Source organism: Lynx canadensis, chromosome B2, assembly GCF_007474595.2.
Source record: "Lynx canadensis isolate LIC74 chromosome B2, mLynCan4.pri.v2, whole genome shotgun sequence".
Taxonomy (NCBI): Eukaryota; Metazoa; Chordata; class Mammalia; order Carnivora; family Felidae; genus Lynx; species Lynx canadensis.
Window position 1 is genome coordinate 118,241,966 of NC_044307.1, and position 17,139 is coordinate 118,259,104.

Here is a 17,139-nt window from a genome sequence, read left to right on the forward strand (position 1 = left end):
AAATTTTTTGTATGTGGGTACTTTTTAAAATTTTATCTATGACTGTAGGGGTAACATGATCGGTATAGGAAATGTGTAAAATATGTAAGTGATAAAAATATTTAAACTGTGTAATAAATGTTTTAATATGGTGCACGGTTATTTTTATTTTTTACTTCTGTCATTTCTCCTGATACTAGTTATGCCCAGAATTCGTGATCCCCAAAGACCACCAGGGAGCCGAGTCCGATGCAAAAGCAAAAGAGCCTTTATTCGAGCTAGCTCAAGCTCAATCTCCTACCTGCACTGACACAGCAGTGAGATACCGGAGAGAGAGAGCAAGTTTCAAAAGCACAAAGGTTTTATAGGGATCATGGCCTTACCCGATTGGGTGGGGAAGGGTCGTGGACTCAGCTGATTGGCTGCCAAAGTGTGGTTCCAGATCAGCAATTATCAGCGTCACCTGGAACTTGTTAAAAATGCCAATGTTGAGCCTGGTGGTCACAGACCTACTGAATCAGAAACTCTGGGGGTGGGGCTCAGCAATCTGTGTTTGAACAAGTCTTCCAAGAGATTCTGATGCACCTGAAGTTTAAGAACCACTGTGTCTGAGGATCTCTAACATGTTTGGCCTCAGTGTATACAGAACGTTTCTCACTGGTCACCTATTAACCATTGGCTGTCAGCCTTGCTGTGCTATATAAATACCTAGCACCACACACCATCCCCAGAGACTCTGATTAATTGGTTTGGGGAGGGGTAAAACGCTCCCAGGTCATTCTAAGCCTGGACAGGGTTGAAGGCTCCTGCCTCTGGCCCCTACCTGAGAGAAGCCCTCCCTCTTCTACTCACACTTTCCACGCCTCTCACACTCCCCTTCCTCCCACCTCAGACTTCGGAAGAATGCATCAATCGGTAAGTTACTGAAGGGGAGGAGGCGTGTTCTGAGGTTTGAGCAGGAACTTCTTTCTGCGGCCATGTCGGGGACACAGTCACTAGTCAGCGGGCCTAGGTCTGCTCTTTCAATACCAAAAGAATTTCTCCACTTCATTCGACTTTTTAAAATCTAATTTTTAATGGGTAGCATTCCAACTTATGGAAGCACAATCTAATTAGCCCACCCCAAATGTTGGGTATTTAAATTGTTTCTGGTTTTGTATGTATGTGTTATTAGAAATAATGCTACAGTGAACATTTTTGTTCATAGATGGCTCATAGATAGTTCAAGGATTAGTTCCTTGACCAATTAGGGTTGGTCAGTCAAAGGTATAAACAACAGGGGCGCCTAGGGGGCTCAGTCAGTTAAGAGTGTGACTCTTGATTTTGGCTCAGGTCACGGTCCCAGGGTCATGGGATTGAGCCCCATGTTGGGCTCCATGCTGAGTGTTTCTCTTTCTCTCTCTCTCTCTCTCTCTGTCCTTCTGCCCCTCACCCCCACTCACTCTAGCTCTCACTCTAAGATAAAATAATAATAATAATAACAAAAACAATTACAAGGTTTTATTTGTGTGTGTGTGTGTGTGTGTGTGTGTTGCTAAATTACTTCCTAGAAGGGATATTCCCCAAACTCTCTTACATAACAGCACAGATTAGTGCAGAATAGAACTTTTATCATTACTGCAAATGTTCTATATTTGTACTCTCCAATGTAGTAGTCCCTAACCACATATGATTGACAAACATATGAAATGTGGTTGAGAAAATGAATTTTTAATTTTATCTAATTTTACTTAATTTTACATCGTTCCATGTGGCTCCTGACTACTGTGTTGGACAGCACAGGTAGACCCTTTCTGTGTCACTGAAACCTTAACCATGAGAAAGGGGTCACTCAAGTTGTCAGCACCCCCCAGAACCTCTCAAGTGTGACCACTCCAATGGAGGGAAGGCTCTCTTCCACTGCCCAAGGGCTCTGTTTGCAATTAGATCCCATGATGCCCAGGGCAGGCTGGAATGGAATGTTCTTAACAACGGACTGACAGGATTTGGTGTCAAAATACCCCTGTGAGGTCGGGGACAACCTCTGTGGGTATCTCAGAAGTTGTACTCCAACTTCAAGAGTTGCCAGGCAGGATCCAGTTCTATTACCTTTGTGGTGACAGGCTAGTTAGCCCATGTTACGGGCTGTCTTACCTGCCCTGATTCATCTCTCCACCTCTCTCCTAGTGTCTCCTTGTACCCGAGTTCCCTCAGGAACTGCTTCTTGAAAAACCGAAACTGAGTGCGGTTAGGTTCCAGAAATATACCTTCCTGTGGGAATGATTGGAGACACTATGATCAGAAAGCATTCAGCCTGAGAGTTCAAGTAGTGGAGTCAGACAGACAAGGTTTAAAGCTTGGCCCTTCCTTTCTCTGGATGTATGACCTTGGGCAAATTATATAACCTGAGTCTCAGTTTCCTCTTCTGTAAAAAGGAAGGTAACTGTGCCTGTTCATAAGACGGTGATAGTGCACGAAAAGCAACTAGCAAATGTTGGCGTTCAGCACTTATGGTTATTTTATTCATTTATTTTAACATTTATTTATTTTGAGAGAGACCAAGAGAGTGCGAGTGGGGGAGGGGCAGAGAGAGAGGGGGACAAAGAATCCCAAGCAGGCTCCTTGCAGAGCCCAACATGAGATGGGCAAACTGTGAGATCATGACCGGAGCCAAAATCAAGTGTCAGGAGTTTAACCGACTGAGCCACCCAGGAGCCCCTACGATTATTTTATTAATTGTGTTTTTAATAATGGCATGGAGCGCTATTTCCTAAGTGTGCCCACTTGGTTTACGACAAACTGGAATATCTTCCAAGATGCTCACCAGAACGCCTGGCAAGTGGGAAGACAAAGAGGGCATTTCAGGTGTGACACATGTCTCAGGGCATTTCCTGTGACACAAGCTGAGCTTATGGTGCTAAGTTTCTGACAGGCAAAGGCAGGCGTGGCTGGAAGGTTCAGAACGGTGCGTTTGTCAGACCTCCACAGAACCGACCTCACTTCAGAACCGGTCGTGTAGGTAGAGGTCCTCAGAGCTACCCTCCCTTCTGACCAGCCAACTGCAAACACGGAGGTCCCACCACCATTTTGGGTTCAATATTTCACTAGGGTTCAATATTTCACAGAACTCACTGAAAGTGCTATGTACTATCAGTTTTATTATCATAAAGGGAAGGGATACACATTAGCAACAGCCCAAAGAAGAGATACATCAAAGGAAAGCTTCTGCCACACTCTCAGGACATGGTCTCCTCTCAGTATCTAAGAGTGACAATACTCAGTGTATTGCCAACCAGAGAGTTTCACTCAATCTTCGGCGTCCAGAGTTTTATTGAGGGTTCATTACATAGGCAGGCTTCCTGACTGAATCACAACAAAGACAATTCTATCACTTGGCAAATTCCAAGGGCTTAGAAGTTATCCTCCAAGGACAAAGGTCAGCTGGATCCTTTATGATCCTGATAGTCATTGGAGTAGAGTACAGTGAGTCCGTGAGACCCGCAGTCGCTGTGGACATAGAGCATGGTGTGTGGGCCCCGTGCCCTCATTCCCTCTGGTCACTTGGGAAGCTTTGGGTTTCAAAGCCTAAAAAGGAAATAACATAAGGAGAGCTCAACCACAGTCGACTGCAGACCCTAGTCATGGAACTCTTCATAGACTCCCTTAAATGATCTGATTGTGCAACAGCACTCCAGCTGACTGACTGGCTGCAGGGCTGGGGAGATGCGACAGCCGTCTTTTATGTTCCACTGCCCAATTTTGACTTTGCTTCTCTGCATCCAAAGGAGAAAACAGACAAGAAGAGAAACAGAAAGAGGAGAGAGCAAAATAGAAACTTTTCCTTCTATCTGACTTCTTTCCGAAGAACAAACCCCTGCAGCCAAATTCTGTCGATTCATTTCTAAAATCAAACTGAGGGGGGCGCCTGGGTGGCACAGCCGGTTAAGCATCCGACTTCAGCCAGGTCACGATCTCGCAGTCCGTGAGCTCGAGCCCCGCGTCGGGCTCTGGGCTGATGGCTCAGAGCCTGGAGCCTGTTTCCGATTCTGTGTCTCCCTCTCTCTCTGCCCCTCCCCCGTTCATGCTCTGTCTCTCTCTGTCCCAAAAAATAAACAAATGTTGAATAAAATCAAACTGAGGTATCAGCTGAGTTAATGAGGCATTTAGCTTCACACGTCATCCGGGGGCCACTCGTCCCTTTTGGGGGCCAGGAGCCATGTCAGCACAAAAATTGTTATCAATTTGAGGCGCCTGGGTGGTTCGGTCGGTTAAGCATCTGACTCTTAATTTTGGCTCAGGTCATGATCTCACGGTTTGTGAGTTCCAGCCCCTCGCCAGGCTCTGTGCCGACAGTGTGGAGCCTTCTTGGGATTCTCTCTCTCCTTCCCTCTTTCTGCCCCTCTCCTGCTTGTGCTCTCTCTCTCTCTCTCTTTTTCTCAAAATAAATATATAAACATTAAAAAAATATATAAAACGTTTCCTGTACAAAAAAAAAAAATTATTCTCAGTTAATTTTGGCCTACTGTGGAGATGACACAGGCTGGTTAGGAGTTTTGATTTGCACTGTGAGAGCTGCTAGAAAGGGAAATTGTCCCTAAATGGATTTGTCATCTCGTATAAAGTCCCTGATTATTAGACAACCTTAACTCTCTGACTTGATTGTTAACGATCATTGACGCTTTAAATTTCGAGCTCAAAATGGAAATGACTTGATTTAATTTTCAGACTAATGAAAGCTTCCCCCCGTCCTCCCAGTAATCCAGCGATATGAAAGAAAACTAAATGAGGCCATCAAGGATTCCGAGTTGAGTGGAAGGATAAATGTCAAGCATCTGCTTGAGTTTCTATTCAACAGCCATTTCGTAGGAAGGAATCACTTTAAAAGGCGAGACTGGCTGAAAGGTGACCTTGGCCTTTGGGGGTTGCTGGGTTTTCTTTTTTAATCAAAACACTGAAGTAGAATCACTTGATTGCTATCACTAGGAAGCTGACTTGCTGAATACAAGATTAATCTAGTGCTTGAGGTGTAAAAAATCCTTTATTTTATTTTAAACTTTTCAAAATTTAATTTGATTTTTTAATGTATTTTTTTATTTCAACTTTATTTAAAAAATTAATTTTATGGAACATTACTCCCTGGTATAAGCTAATTGCTTCTGCAGTTAAGACCAAATTACTTACCTTTAAAAAGCGGGGTTTGGGGCATGTGGGTGGTTCAGTTGGTCAACCATCCAAATTTGGCTCACCGTTTGTGGGTTCGAGACCCACATTGGGCTCTGTGCTGACAGCTTGGAGCCTGGAGCCTGCTTCGGATTCTGTTTCTCTCTCTCTCTGCCCCTCCCCCTCCTCTTAAAAATAAAAACATTAAATGTTTTTTAATGGGGTTTGTGGGTAATCTTTTTATAGCATGAAAAGATATGTATATCTTTATATACATATCCTCTATGTATATTGTGTATATCTTCATGGATATCTTCTGTAACATGAATACACCCCATTCATTCATAGGGTCATTTTAGGATAATTTGATAGGTTTTTTGGAAATAAGTTTTGATGTTTAATTACATTTAGATAGAAATGCAGATATGTTCCTCAAAATACCTAAATTCTTAGAGTTTCTTTGGGAAAGAAATCTCCCATTAGAGATTGCAATGATGCAGATTTTGGACCATTGCTGATCAGACAATGTGCCCTGCTTACTGACAAATCCATGTGACAAACATATGACATAAAAAGGCTGACCAGGGTGTTTTTTGGTTTTAGATAAATAAGAAACATACTCTAATATTTTTGAATTAGAAATGCATCCACTTAAAATTTGAAATAATTTTAAAAGAAATATAGAGAAATCTTTTGTTCCCATTCTTATCTCCCTCTACCAAATTCCCCCTTTCTGCAAGTGACCTTGTTTATTTTATTCTACTCTTTCGTTATTTTTGTATGCAGATATATAATCTTATGTATCCTTATTTTGGTAGAAACAGTACATCAAATACCTTGCTATTTTCATTAAAAATAAGTTTTGGAAATACTTCCCTATCACAGCAGAGAGCATCCTTATTCTTTTCCACAACCATGTAGCACCATTGTTTCATTGGTCAGTGTCATAGTGATTCATTCACATGGGCTGTTCCCAAACTCTTGCTAATAGATAACAATGTTGCACTTTATATAATTACTAATGTGTATAATATTAATGTATAAATGGCATACATTTCTTGTGAGCAAAGGAATCTGTTGAATATATTCCTCAGAGAATGATTGCTGGATCAAAATTAGGGGCGCCTGGGTGGCGCAGTCGGTTAAGCGTCCGACTTCAGCCAGGTCACGATCTCGCGGTCCGCGAGTTCAAGCCCCGCGTCGGGCTCTGGGCTGATGGCTCAGAGCCTGGAGCCTGTTTCCGATTCTGTGTCTCCCTCTCTCTCTGCCCCTCCCCCGTTCATGCTCTGTCTCTCTCTGTCCCAAAAATAAATAAACGTTGAAAAAAAAAATTAAAAAAAAAATTAAATGCATGTCATTTTGTTAGAAATTTTGGGAGAAATTACCAAATTGCCCTTCATAGGGTTTTATCATTTTTTTAAATTTCTCTTAGCAATGTGGGAGAGTGGTTCCTCACCCTCACCCTTTCTTACCATTGTGTGTTGCCAAATTGTGGGAATTTTGTCACTGTCGTGTTGTAGTTAGCTGAGGCTTAATTTGTATTTCTCGTATACGTATAATCATTTCTTCATATGTTCAAGATGCATTTGTATTTCTTGTTATGTGAAGCTCATATTCCTCTATTAGATTGTTTGACTCTTTCCTCCCAGTATCAAAGAGGTTTTTTAAAAGCAACTTTATGAAAGCTTAATTGATATTTACTAAATTATTTATTAAATCAATTGATGTTTCTTAAAGTTTAATTAATAAACCACACATATTTAAAGAGCACCACTTGGTGGATTTTCACACACACACACACATACGTCTATGAGTGTATGTCACTATATGTATACATATACACACATTAGAGAGAGGTATACTCTATAGATATATGTATATGTATATGTATATGAATGAAACCATCACCATAATCAAGAAAATATGTCCATCACCCCAAAAGTTTCATGTCCCTGACTACTACCAAATCTGCATAACGGATGGGACCTAAACTAGAAGGTGGTTGTTCCTGATCACACAAGAGAACCCTGCTTGGATTCTACCCTCCTCCTTGTTCTCTTATCCTAGGTGAGAAGGGGTGATCCACGTCTCAGATTCACTCACTCTAATGGGCCTGAAAGCTTGTTTTTCTTGTCTGTGTATATTTTTCTAAACTGTTCGAAATTTCAGTAAGTTTAAAAACAATTTTTTTTTTAATGTTTACTTATTTTTGAGAGAGAAAGACAGAATGTGAGCAAGGGAGGGCAGAGAGAGAGAGAGGGAGACACAGAATCCGAAGCAGTTTCCAGGCTGTCAGCGCAGAGCCCGACGTGGTGCTCCGAACTCACCAGCCGTGAGATCATGACCTGAACCAAAGTCGGATGCTTAACCACCGACTGAGCCACCCAGGTGCCCCTGAAATTTCAGTAAGCTTTCAAAAGAAATGGAGGGGCGCCTGGGTGACTCAGTCCGTTGAGCGTCTGACTTCGGCTCAGGTCATGATCTCACGGTTTGTGAGTTGGAGCCCCGCATAGTGCTCTGTGCTGGCAGCTCAGAACCTGGAGCCTGCTTCAGATTCAGTGTCTCCCACTCTCTGCCCCTCCCCTGCTCACACTATGTCTCTGTCTCTCAATAATAAATAAATGTTAAAAAAAAATTAAAGAAAAGAAATGTAGAAATTATAGTTCTTAAAATAACAAATTGAATTTCTACTTTGCTTTTATTATAATAAATATGGAAATACCAATGTTTTTCTTTAATAGTTAAATGAGTTTCTGTTGGCAAGGTATGTATATATTTATGCCTGGCAACAATGTATATGATGCCACAAAAGGCAATTTCTATGTACACTTTCTAACTTTCAGTACTCTCATTATTCAACCTTAATGTAAGGCTGATATTTTTACAAATGCTTTTTACAAACCAATTCCAAGTGTTTGTATTGAGTTTGAAAACAGTAATTTGATTTCCTACTGGGCTTGCACATTGTGGTGAGTTTTGAATTTAATAGTGGTTTCTTTAATGATATAATCTTTCTCTTAAATTCCTATTCATTGATCTAAAACTGAGATCTGTTAAGTATAAGGTCACTGTTAGAATGAACACAAAATATCAGTAGTCAAAAAAATTAAAAGGAAGATTTTTCACCAGGACTGTGTCCTGCGGTTTACAAAAGATACAGCTAAAACTACATGCCTTTAGACTCCCAAACAGAGAACATTCTAAATGAATCTAAGTCAGTTTCCTCAAAAATTAAAGAAAAAAGTAATTACTCCATGGTATTTGAAAAAGTCTGTAACATAAGTAAATGTAAATTTGGTTAAAGTTCAAATTATGCAGTTGAGCCTATTTTTTTTTTTCAGTTCGTAATTAATAATGGTAACAGTAATAAGGATACCATTTATTGAGAAATGTCTAGGTTGTAGGAACAGCGTAATGATTTATAGGCATTATCTCATATAATTATCAACTATTATTATGTTCATTTTGCAGTTGAGATGTAGATTTGTAAATAGCTTAATAGCCAATAAGTAAAGTTGCTGGCTTTCAAACTCAGAGGTCAAACTCTAATACACATAATAGAAACAATTTTTAAATTATGCGATTTTTTTTTGAGGGTGGTGCTTAAGGAGGAAGCGAGACGATGAAACAGGCTCTGCACTGTCAATGCAGAGCCCGATGCAGGGCTCCATCTCACCACCCTGAAGTCATGACCTGTGCTGAAATCAAGAGTCTGACGCTTAACTGACTGAGCCACCCAGCTGCCCCAAATTGTGGGGTTTTAATTATACTTTCAAAATGCTCAAAATCAGCGATTAGTTACATATACTATGGAGTTTTAAATGAATGCATTGATTTCATTTCTCTAAGTCTATGTAAGCAAATTACTTATAAATTTAATGCAGTAGCAAACCATTTTTAACCATTTAATTGTAAACGTTATGTTGCAAACTTTGAATTAAATATGGTAGATTACACATCTGTGTTAACCTTTGCTGCCTTTGGAACACTCAAAAACTAATAGTAAGTAAAGAAACAGGCTTAAACTCAGGAGATCAAAGAGAACAGAAAAGTAGACGGTAGAGGACAGAGGATATGCTCACTCACACATTCTGAAGGATGGAGACGCGCAGTGAATGGCAACCGACTTTGGGGAGGAGAGGAATCAGAATCGAAGTGTCTGCAGTGTTTGTGTGTTAGGACGAGAGGACAGCAAGAGCCAGCTGCTGGACACGGCAGAAGAGAGGCAGGTTAGAAACTGGAGTTTCTCTTGGAAGGCAGACATAGACCTGAAAATAGGGGACCTGCCGGAAATCTAGAAAGTAGAAGTTAGATCTCAGGTCTCTTTCCCTACCCTAAACAAATTACAGCTAAGAAGAAACCAAGAAAATGATTGCCTTTAAAAATTACCCCAATGACTGGGGCGCCTGGGTGGCGCAGTCGGTTAAGCGTCCGACTTCAGCCAGGTCACGATCTCGCGGTCCGTGGGTTCGAGCCCCGCGTCGGGCTCTGGGCTGATGGCTCAGAGCCTGGAGCCTGTTTCCGATTCTGTGTCTCCCTTTCTCTCTGCCCCTCCCCCGTTCATGCTCTGTCTCTCTCTGTCCCAAAAATAAATAAAAAACGTTGAAAAAAAAATTAAAAAAAAAAAATTACCCCAATGAGAAAGAATGAAATATGGCCCTTTGTAGCAACATGGATGGAACTGGAGAGTGTTATGCTAAGTGAAATAAGCCATACAGAGAAAGACAGATACCATATGGTTTCACTCTTATGTGGATCCTGAGAAACTTAACAGAAACCCATGGGGGAGGGGAAGAAAAAAAAAAGAGGTTAGAGCGGGAGAGAGCCAAAGCATAAGAGACTCTTAAAAACTGGGAACAAACTGAGGGTTGTTGGGGGGGTGGGAGGGCGGGGAGGGTGGGTGATGGGTATTGAGGAGGGCACCTTTTGGGATGAGCACTGGGTGTTGTATGGAAACCAATTTGACAATAAATTTCATATATTGAAAAAAAATAAGAGGATAACCAGTAAAAAAAAAAAAAAGAAAGAAAAAAATTATCTTCCTAAAATAAAATAAAATAAAATAAAATAAAATAAAATAAAATAATAGAAAAATAAAAATTACCCCAAGCATTATGGCTGGGTTACATGAAATCAGTACTTTTGGTTACCTGTCTATTTTATTGGATCAAAACATTGGTGTTCTCATTTACATAACCAATAATGGTAGCCTGATACCTTTTATGTATTTTTTAAGTCTTGTGATTTTTTTTTTGATGTGACGTTATTCTGGAGGACTTTTCCCTTGTATAAATTTGATATGAACACAAACAAGAATTTGACTAAGAGAAGATTCAGCCGTTAGTATTAATATCGAGATTGAAAAAAATATTGCCCAGTTTTATCCAGTCCTAATAACAAGGCAAATCAAATAAATTCAATATTAATATAAGAAATCTTCATCATAATTCTTAATTTTACTATGGTTTTATTATAGTTCCTGGCTAACATGTATCCCATTAAATAAAAAATAACCTATATTGATTTTTGTTTTGTTTTGTTTTGTTTTTTGTTTTTTTTTTTGTTTTTTTTTTCCACGTTTTTTATTTATTTTTGGGACAGAGAGAGACAGAGCATGAACGGGGTAGGGGCACAGAGAGAGGGAGACACAGAATCGGAAACAGGCTCCAGGCTCTGAGCCATCAGCCCAGAGCCTGATGCGGGGCTCGAACTCACGGACCGCGAGATCGTGACCTGGCTGAAGTCGGACGCTTAACCGACTGCGCCACCCAGGCGCCCCAGATTTTTTTTGATGTTTCTATCCCCAGCAGTTTAGCAATAATCTGTGGATTATGGACTATTGAGGTCAAGAGGTGTGGTTAGTGAGGATAAAGTAAAATAATGTATGCCAAGAATCTACTCTGTTTGACGTGAAATTTCTCACTGGTAGCTTGTGCTATTATTATCCAAATTACTTTTATTATTTATTTATTTATTTACTTACTTAAAAAAAATTTTTTTTAACGTTTATTTATTTTTGAGACAGAGACAGAGCATGACGGGGGGGGGGGGTCGGGTCAGAGAGAGAGGGAGACACAGAATCTGAAACAGGCTCCAGGCTCTGAGCTGTCAGCCCAGAGCCCGATGCGGGGCTTGAACTCACGGACCGCGAGATCATGACCTGAGCCGAAGTCGGACGCTTAACCGACTGAGCCACCCAGGCACCCCCCAAATTACTTTTAGATACAGGTATTAGTGGCATGTTGTTAGATCACCTCCCGCCCTGTTGTACTGCACCAGCCCTGTGTATCATTCTTTCCTGGTTGTTCCTTATTCTGGCCTCCCTACTGTGTCACCAAGCACTTGGCATTTAGTACTTGGGTGAATGGAGGTCCATGTAAATTTCTGAGTGGTTCTGAATTGCCTACTTTTACCAGTGACCATACACGGGATAGAAATGATACAGATATGTTTTGATGGGGGTCAGACTTTTGGACTGCTTTAAAAACGACTAGTAGCTAAGCAACAAGAATAACGGCATTATTGATTGCCAGATGCTTCACATACATACGCGTTTACACTTTACCATAATCCTTTGAAATCAATGCTGTCATCTTGATCATGTAGACAAGAAAGGCAAAGTTCAGAGAGGTAAAACACTTTTCCAACACAAACAACTAATACATGTCTTGAACCAAGATCTGATTCTGATCCCTATAAAAGCAAACACAACCCCCAAAACATTGATTTGGGTGATATTTCAGGTTTATTAGTTGTGAAGATTAGAGGATTTAACTTTTGTAAAAATGCTCATTACATGGAATGCAGTTAAGTGCACAGAAACATTTATGTAATAAGTTTCAATTCCAAGTCTACAAAGCTTTAAAAAAAAAAAAAAAGAAATCCCAGTTTAGTTGATTTTTCCCATATAGGTCACAATGGGAATTAATTAGCATTAAAGGTGCAAAACATTCTAAATCACCACTTTTTAATTTTGTTTTATAGCATAAAGTCCACTATAGTCATATATGTGACTATATTTTATACATATATATACAACCAAATTGTCAACAATCTCCATATTTTTTCAAATTAATCTTATTCAGCTAAAACCATATGCACAGAAACAAAAGGCTAACAGTCTTCAAATTAGAGACTCAGTGTTAGTGTGATCAAAGTTGACAGTTTAGGCAAATAATTGATATTAAAAATGGAAATATTTTTGGAAGATGGCAGGTAGTTTATTATATCAGTATTTCTTCTTATCTCCTTATAAAAGATAGTGTGTAATGATGCTTGGAAATAAAAAATAACTACTTTTGGTTCCATCAAATCAGTTATTTAACTAAAATAATTAATGTGAGTAAAGAGGCACAAAAGCCAGAGACCATGTTAAAGTCTTTTTTAAAAAACCCAACAGGGGGGCGCCTGGGTGGCTTAGTCAGTTAAGCGGCCGACTTCGGCTCAGGTCATGATCTCACTGTCCGTGAGTTCCAGCCCCGCGTCGGGCTCTGGGCTGACAGCTCAGAGCCTGGAGCCTGCTTCAGATTCTGTGTCTCCCTCTCTCTCTGACCCTCGTCCGCTGACACTCTGTGTGTCTCTCTCTCAAAAATAAATGAACATTTAAAAAAATTAAAAAAAAAAACAACAGAGGAAATTACTCTTTGGCATTTGTGAAGAAAGAGCAAAAGATAGGAAAAAGGACACACACACAAACTCGCTCTAAGGACTACAAGGTTGTAAGAGGACTCTAGGGAAGGACATGGGTTGGAGGGGAGCCTGAGCAGGTGCCGTCCTCATGCCCCTGTGTGGATGCAGGGAGCTCATGACTGACCGGTGGTGTCTGGGCCAGGAAGAGGTGTGAGCTGGAGGTCAATGTGAGGAACGTTCTCCCCTCGGTTTCTCAGGTAGTAGGAGGCAGAGGAGAGTGGCTGGGAAACCCCTAGCAGATGATGTCCGAGACTGTCCTGAAGCTGCACAGCTCCCTTGCAGCCTTCTATGTCCTGATTCCCACTGTCTCGCCCTTTTCACCTTATTGCTCGGTGGTGTGGAGTGTTGCAGGGTTTGTTTTGTCACCATGACTGAGAGATGAGCAAAAGCCATAAACCAGCTACAGCAAGTATCTGTCAGTAGGTGCACTGAGGTACGTTATAAGCTATTCTTTTTAAAATTTTTTTCTCAACTTTTTTTTTTATTTATCTTTGGGACAGAGAGAGACAGAGCATGAACTGGGGAGGGGCAGAGAGAGAGGGAGACACAGAATCGGAAACAGGCTCCAGGCTCTGAGCCATCAGCCCAGAGCCTGACGCGGGGCTCGAACTCACGGACCGCGAGATCGTGACCTGGCTGAAGTCGGACGCTTAACCGACTGCGCCACCCAGGCGCCCCAAGATTACCGTGGCAGAGACAGACAGACAGAAGGAAAGAGAGCCTGACTTGTCTGAGGTCTCACAGTTAGCGGCAGAAAAACATGCTACCAGCCAGCACATCCCACTGTCTAAGGGAAAAACCACACATGTATATGCAAAGGTTGGTTTAAGTTTTGAGGGGGAAATTTTGCTCTGAACTTCTCCTCTCTTCTTTGCACAAAGCAAACATTTGGGCCCTGGACCTGAAAAAAGTACAACATGACACCTTACATACTGACTGTCGGACTGGCTATATGATGAGCTAGCTGGGACCAGGGGCCCATTTGCTTAATAGGAGGGGTTGTACCCTACTTTGCTCCCCAGAGCACGACTGGCTTCCTCTCGTGCTGGGCAGCTGTCACCCTGAATGCAATTAGCGTGCAAACGCCTTCTCTATAAAAGCCGGTCTCACATTTGCTCTGTACGAAGGCAGAGTTATTCTCCTGCACTGCAATCCCACGCTGCCTGTGTTACCAGCACAGCGCCTGGCCTTAGCGTGCCTCTCCATGAGGAAATGGGAGGAGAAAGAGATTCTCTCCGCATTGTCTTCTCTTGCTGATCTGGGCTCCTGAAGTTTCCTCTTCCCCCAAACAGTGTGTTCTTCCACTCATACTATAGGACGCAGGGAATCTTCCAGAGCCCTGGGACTTGGATGCTGATGACGCTAGCTGGTATAACAGGCACTATAACTCGCACCTAATGAACAGTGTCCCAAAGTGTCTTAACAAAATAATCACGTGACCAAAGAGGGTCAGAGAGGGACTACCTGGCATAAGCTATAACGCTCAGAGATGGCAAAATGTCAGAGAGGCGAGTAATCAGAGACATCTGTGGGCTCAGAGGCAAAGGAAAATTCTTTCTAGCATTTTAAGTCATTGATTCTCACATCAATTTCAAAAGTAGTCTAAACTTATTTGTGAAGAGTGGGGCGCCAGGCTGGCTCAGTCGGTAGAGCGTGCTACTCCTGATCTCAGGGTTGTGAGTTTGAGCCCCCATGATGGGTGCAGAGATTACTTAAAAAAAAAACAAAACAAGGGGCGCCTGGGTGGCGCAGTCGGTTAAGCGTCCGACTTCAGCCAGGTCACGATCTCGCGGTCCGTGAGTTCGAGCCCCGCGTCAGGCTCTGGGCTGATGGCTCAGAGCCTGGAGCCTGTTTCCGATTCTGTGTCTCCCTCTCTCTCTGCCCCTCCCCCGTTCATGCTCTGTCTCTCTCTGTCCCAAAAATAAATAAACGTTGAAAAAAAAAAAATTAAAAAAAAACAAAACAAAACAAAAAAACTAACCGTTTGCAAAGAATTCACGATAACAGACAATAACTTTCCAATAAAGCATCCCATAAAAAAAAAAAAGAAACTTATTCATGAAGATGTATAACAACATCATACAGTGGACATCTGTCTGTCTGCATCCCTTTCTCTTCTTTTGGTAGCATCACCTCGGAGTCTTGGGGGCACACTTCCTTGTTCCTATTGTATTCACCCTTGGTGAACTGTCAATAAAGACAGCCAGGTGCCCTGGCAGGTCTGGGAGAGTGGGAAGGGGCCTTAGAACTCCTGCTGGGCCAGTCAGATTCTATTGGTCTAGAATTGGAACATTGATCAAAGTGACACAAGACTAGAAACAGCTGCAGCTTGAAGACCCTGTCCGGCAACACAAATTTCCCTTTGATTCTATTTGCTACCCCCGTTCTTTCTAATGCATTTCATTTTTTACTTAAGCCCTGTTTCTTTGGTCCTGAGGCTCACAACCCATGAACCCTCCCTAATGCCGCACAAAAATATTTTTAATTTTAAATTGAAAATCAGGGGCGCCTGGGTGGCTCAGGCGGTTGGGTGTCCGACTTCGGCTCAGGGCATGATCTCGAGGTCCGTGAGTTCGAGCCCCGCGTCGGGCTCTGTGCTGGCGGCTCAGAGCCTGGAGCCTGTATCAGATTCTGTGTCTCCCTCTCTCTCTGACCTTCCCCTATTCATGCTCTGTCTCTCTCTCTTTCAAAAAATGAATAAACGTTAAAAAAAATTAAAAAAAAATAAATTGAAAATCAAAGCAGAAAAATGTTCATATCAATATAAATACAACTTTGAAAAACTCACATTTGGAATAAAGACTGCAAAGGAAAGCATTGATGCCATCCGCATCTGTCCTTTGAGAAACGGGATTGAGGTAATTTTTTCCTCTTCTACATTTTCAATAATGGATATACATTATCTTTTAAAATAACTTTAGCTAGAGGAAAATAATTATGCTTAATGAGCCTGATACATTCCTGGATCGAATCCAATGATTTTTAATGTAGCTCTGAAAATATAATAGGAACCTTAGTCTTGATTCCTACCAAACCACCACCAACAACTATAAAAAACAGTGGAAAATAGCTTTAAAAAGAAATGTAAACAGTATCTGCTATGATTCTTCAGCTGCTTACATTACTGTGACCTTTCGATGCAACAGCATCGAAAGCCTACCAAGGGGAAAGTTTTTCCCTGAAGCAGGTGCCCTCACTTCTCTGTCTAGTGCTTATTTATTTATTCATCAAATATTAATCAGTGCCAGTTCTCTACCAAGCACTGTTGTATTGCAAGAACAATGAACCAAACTACAAGACAGCAAACTTTTTCTATAAAGAGCCAGAAAATGAAAATTTTAGGCTTTCTGGGCCAGACAGTTATCTGTCTCAACCACTCAATGCTGCTGTTGTGGCACAAAACTCCAACAGATGATGTGTCAATAAATGTGTATGGATGTACTTCAATAAAGCTTTATTTACAAAAAAAAAAAAAACAACCAAAAAACAAAAAACAAAACAACCAGGCCAGATTTGGCCTGCAGTAGGCAAAGTCCCTGTTTTGCTAGAGCTTGCTTTCAGGTGGGGGAAAGGATACTCATAAATAAGCAAACAAATAATAGAAGATATTTTGAATAGTAAAAAGTGTTATAAAATAAATGAAACAGGCATTCTGAGAGAGAATGACAAGCAAATGAGGACTCCTGTCTATCCAGGAATAACAAGAAGGAGCTGGGTCAGTAAAGATCTGGGAAGCACAGTCTCCAGGCTGAGTTTCCGGGAAGGGCTTGTAGAATAATGCCTGGAGCTGCGCCCCCTCCACCCACCCCCCCCCCACCCCCCACAAAGAGCACTCACTCCATCTGTCCAAATCAGGAAGCTGAGGCATAAGGACACGGACTACACACTGTGAGGAGTAAAATATGGGAAAATGCGGTGGAGATAGTTGTCCTTCACCTTGGGTGACACGCTTACCTCTGGTGGCTAAGCAAGCCTCCATTGAGCTGGTGTCAGGCACTTTGGGGTGATAGGTCAGGGGCAAAACACAGCGGTCTGTCAGTATGGCACCAGCGGGGCTCCTTCAGGGCCTGGGGTATCTCAGTACCGTGGCACTGAGGCATTTGTGGTTCCGTCTCATCACAGAGGTAAAGAACAATTGCCTCCCCACCAGTTATTCCTTCCCTGCAATTTCAGGAACCTAGTTTTGCTTCACAGCTCCCCCCATGGGAAGGGACACATTATGTCTCCACTTGAATCCCGAACTACTTTGCTGTCCCGGTGAGTTGGGTTGGATATGTGGAGAAACATTTTAAAGCCCTCTTTTCCTCACTTCCTTAAACTTTAGAACCTGAG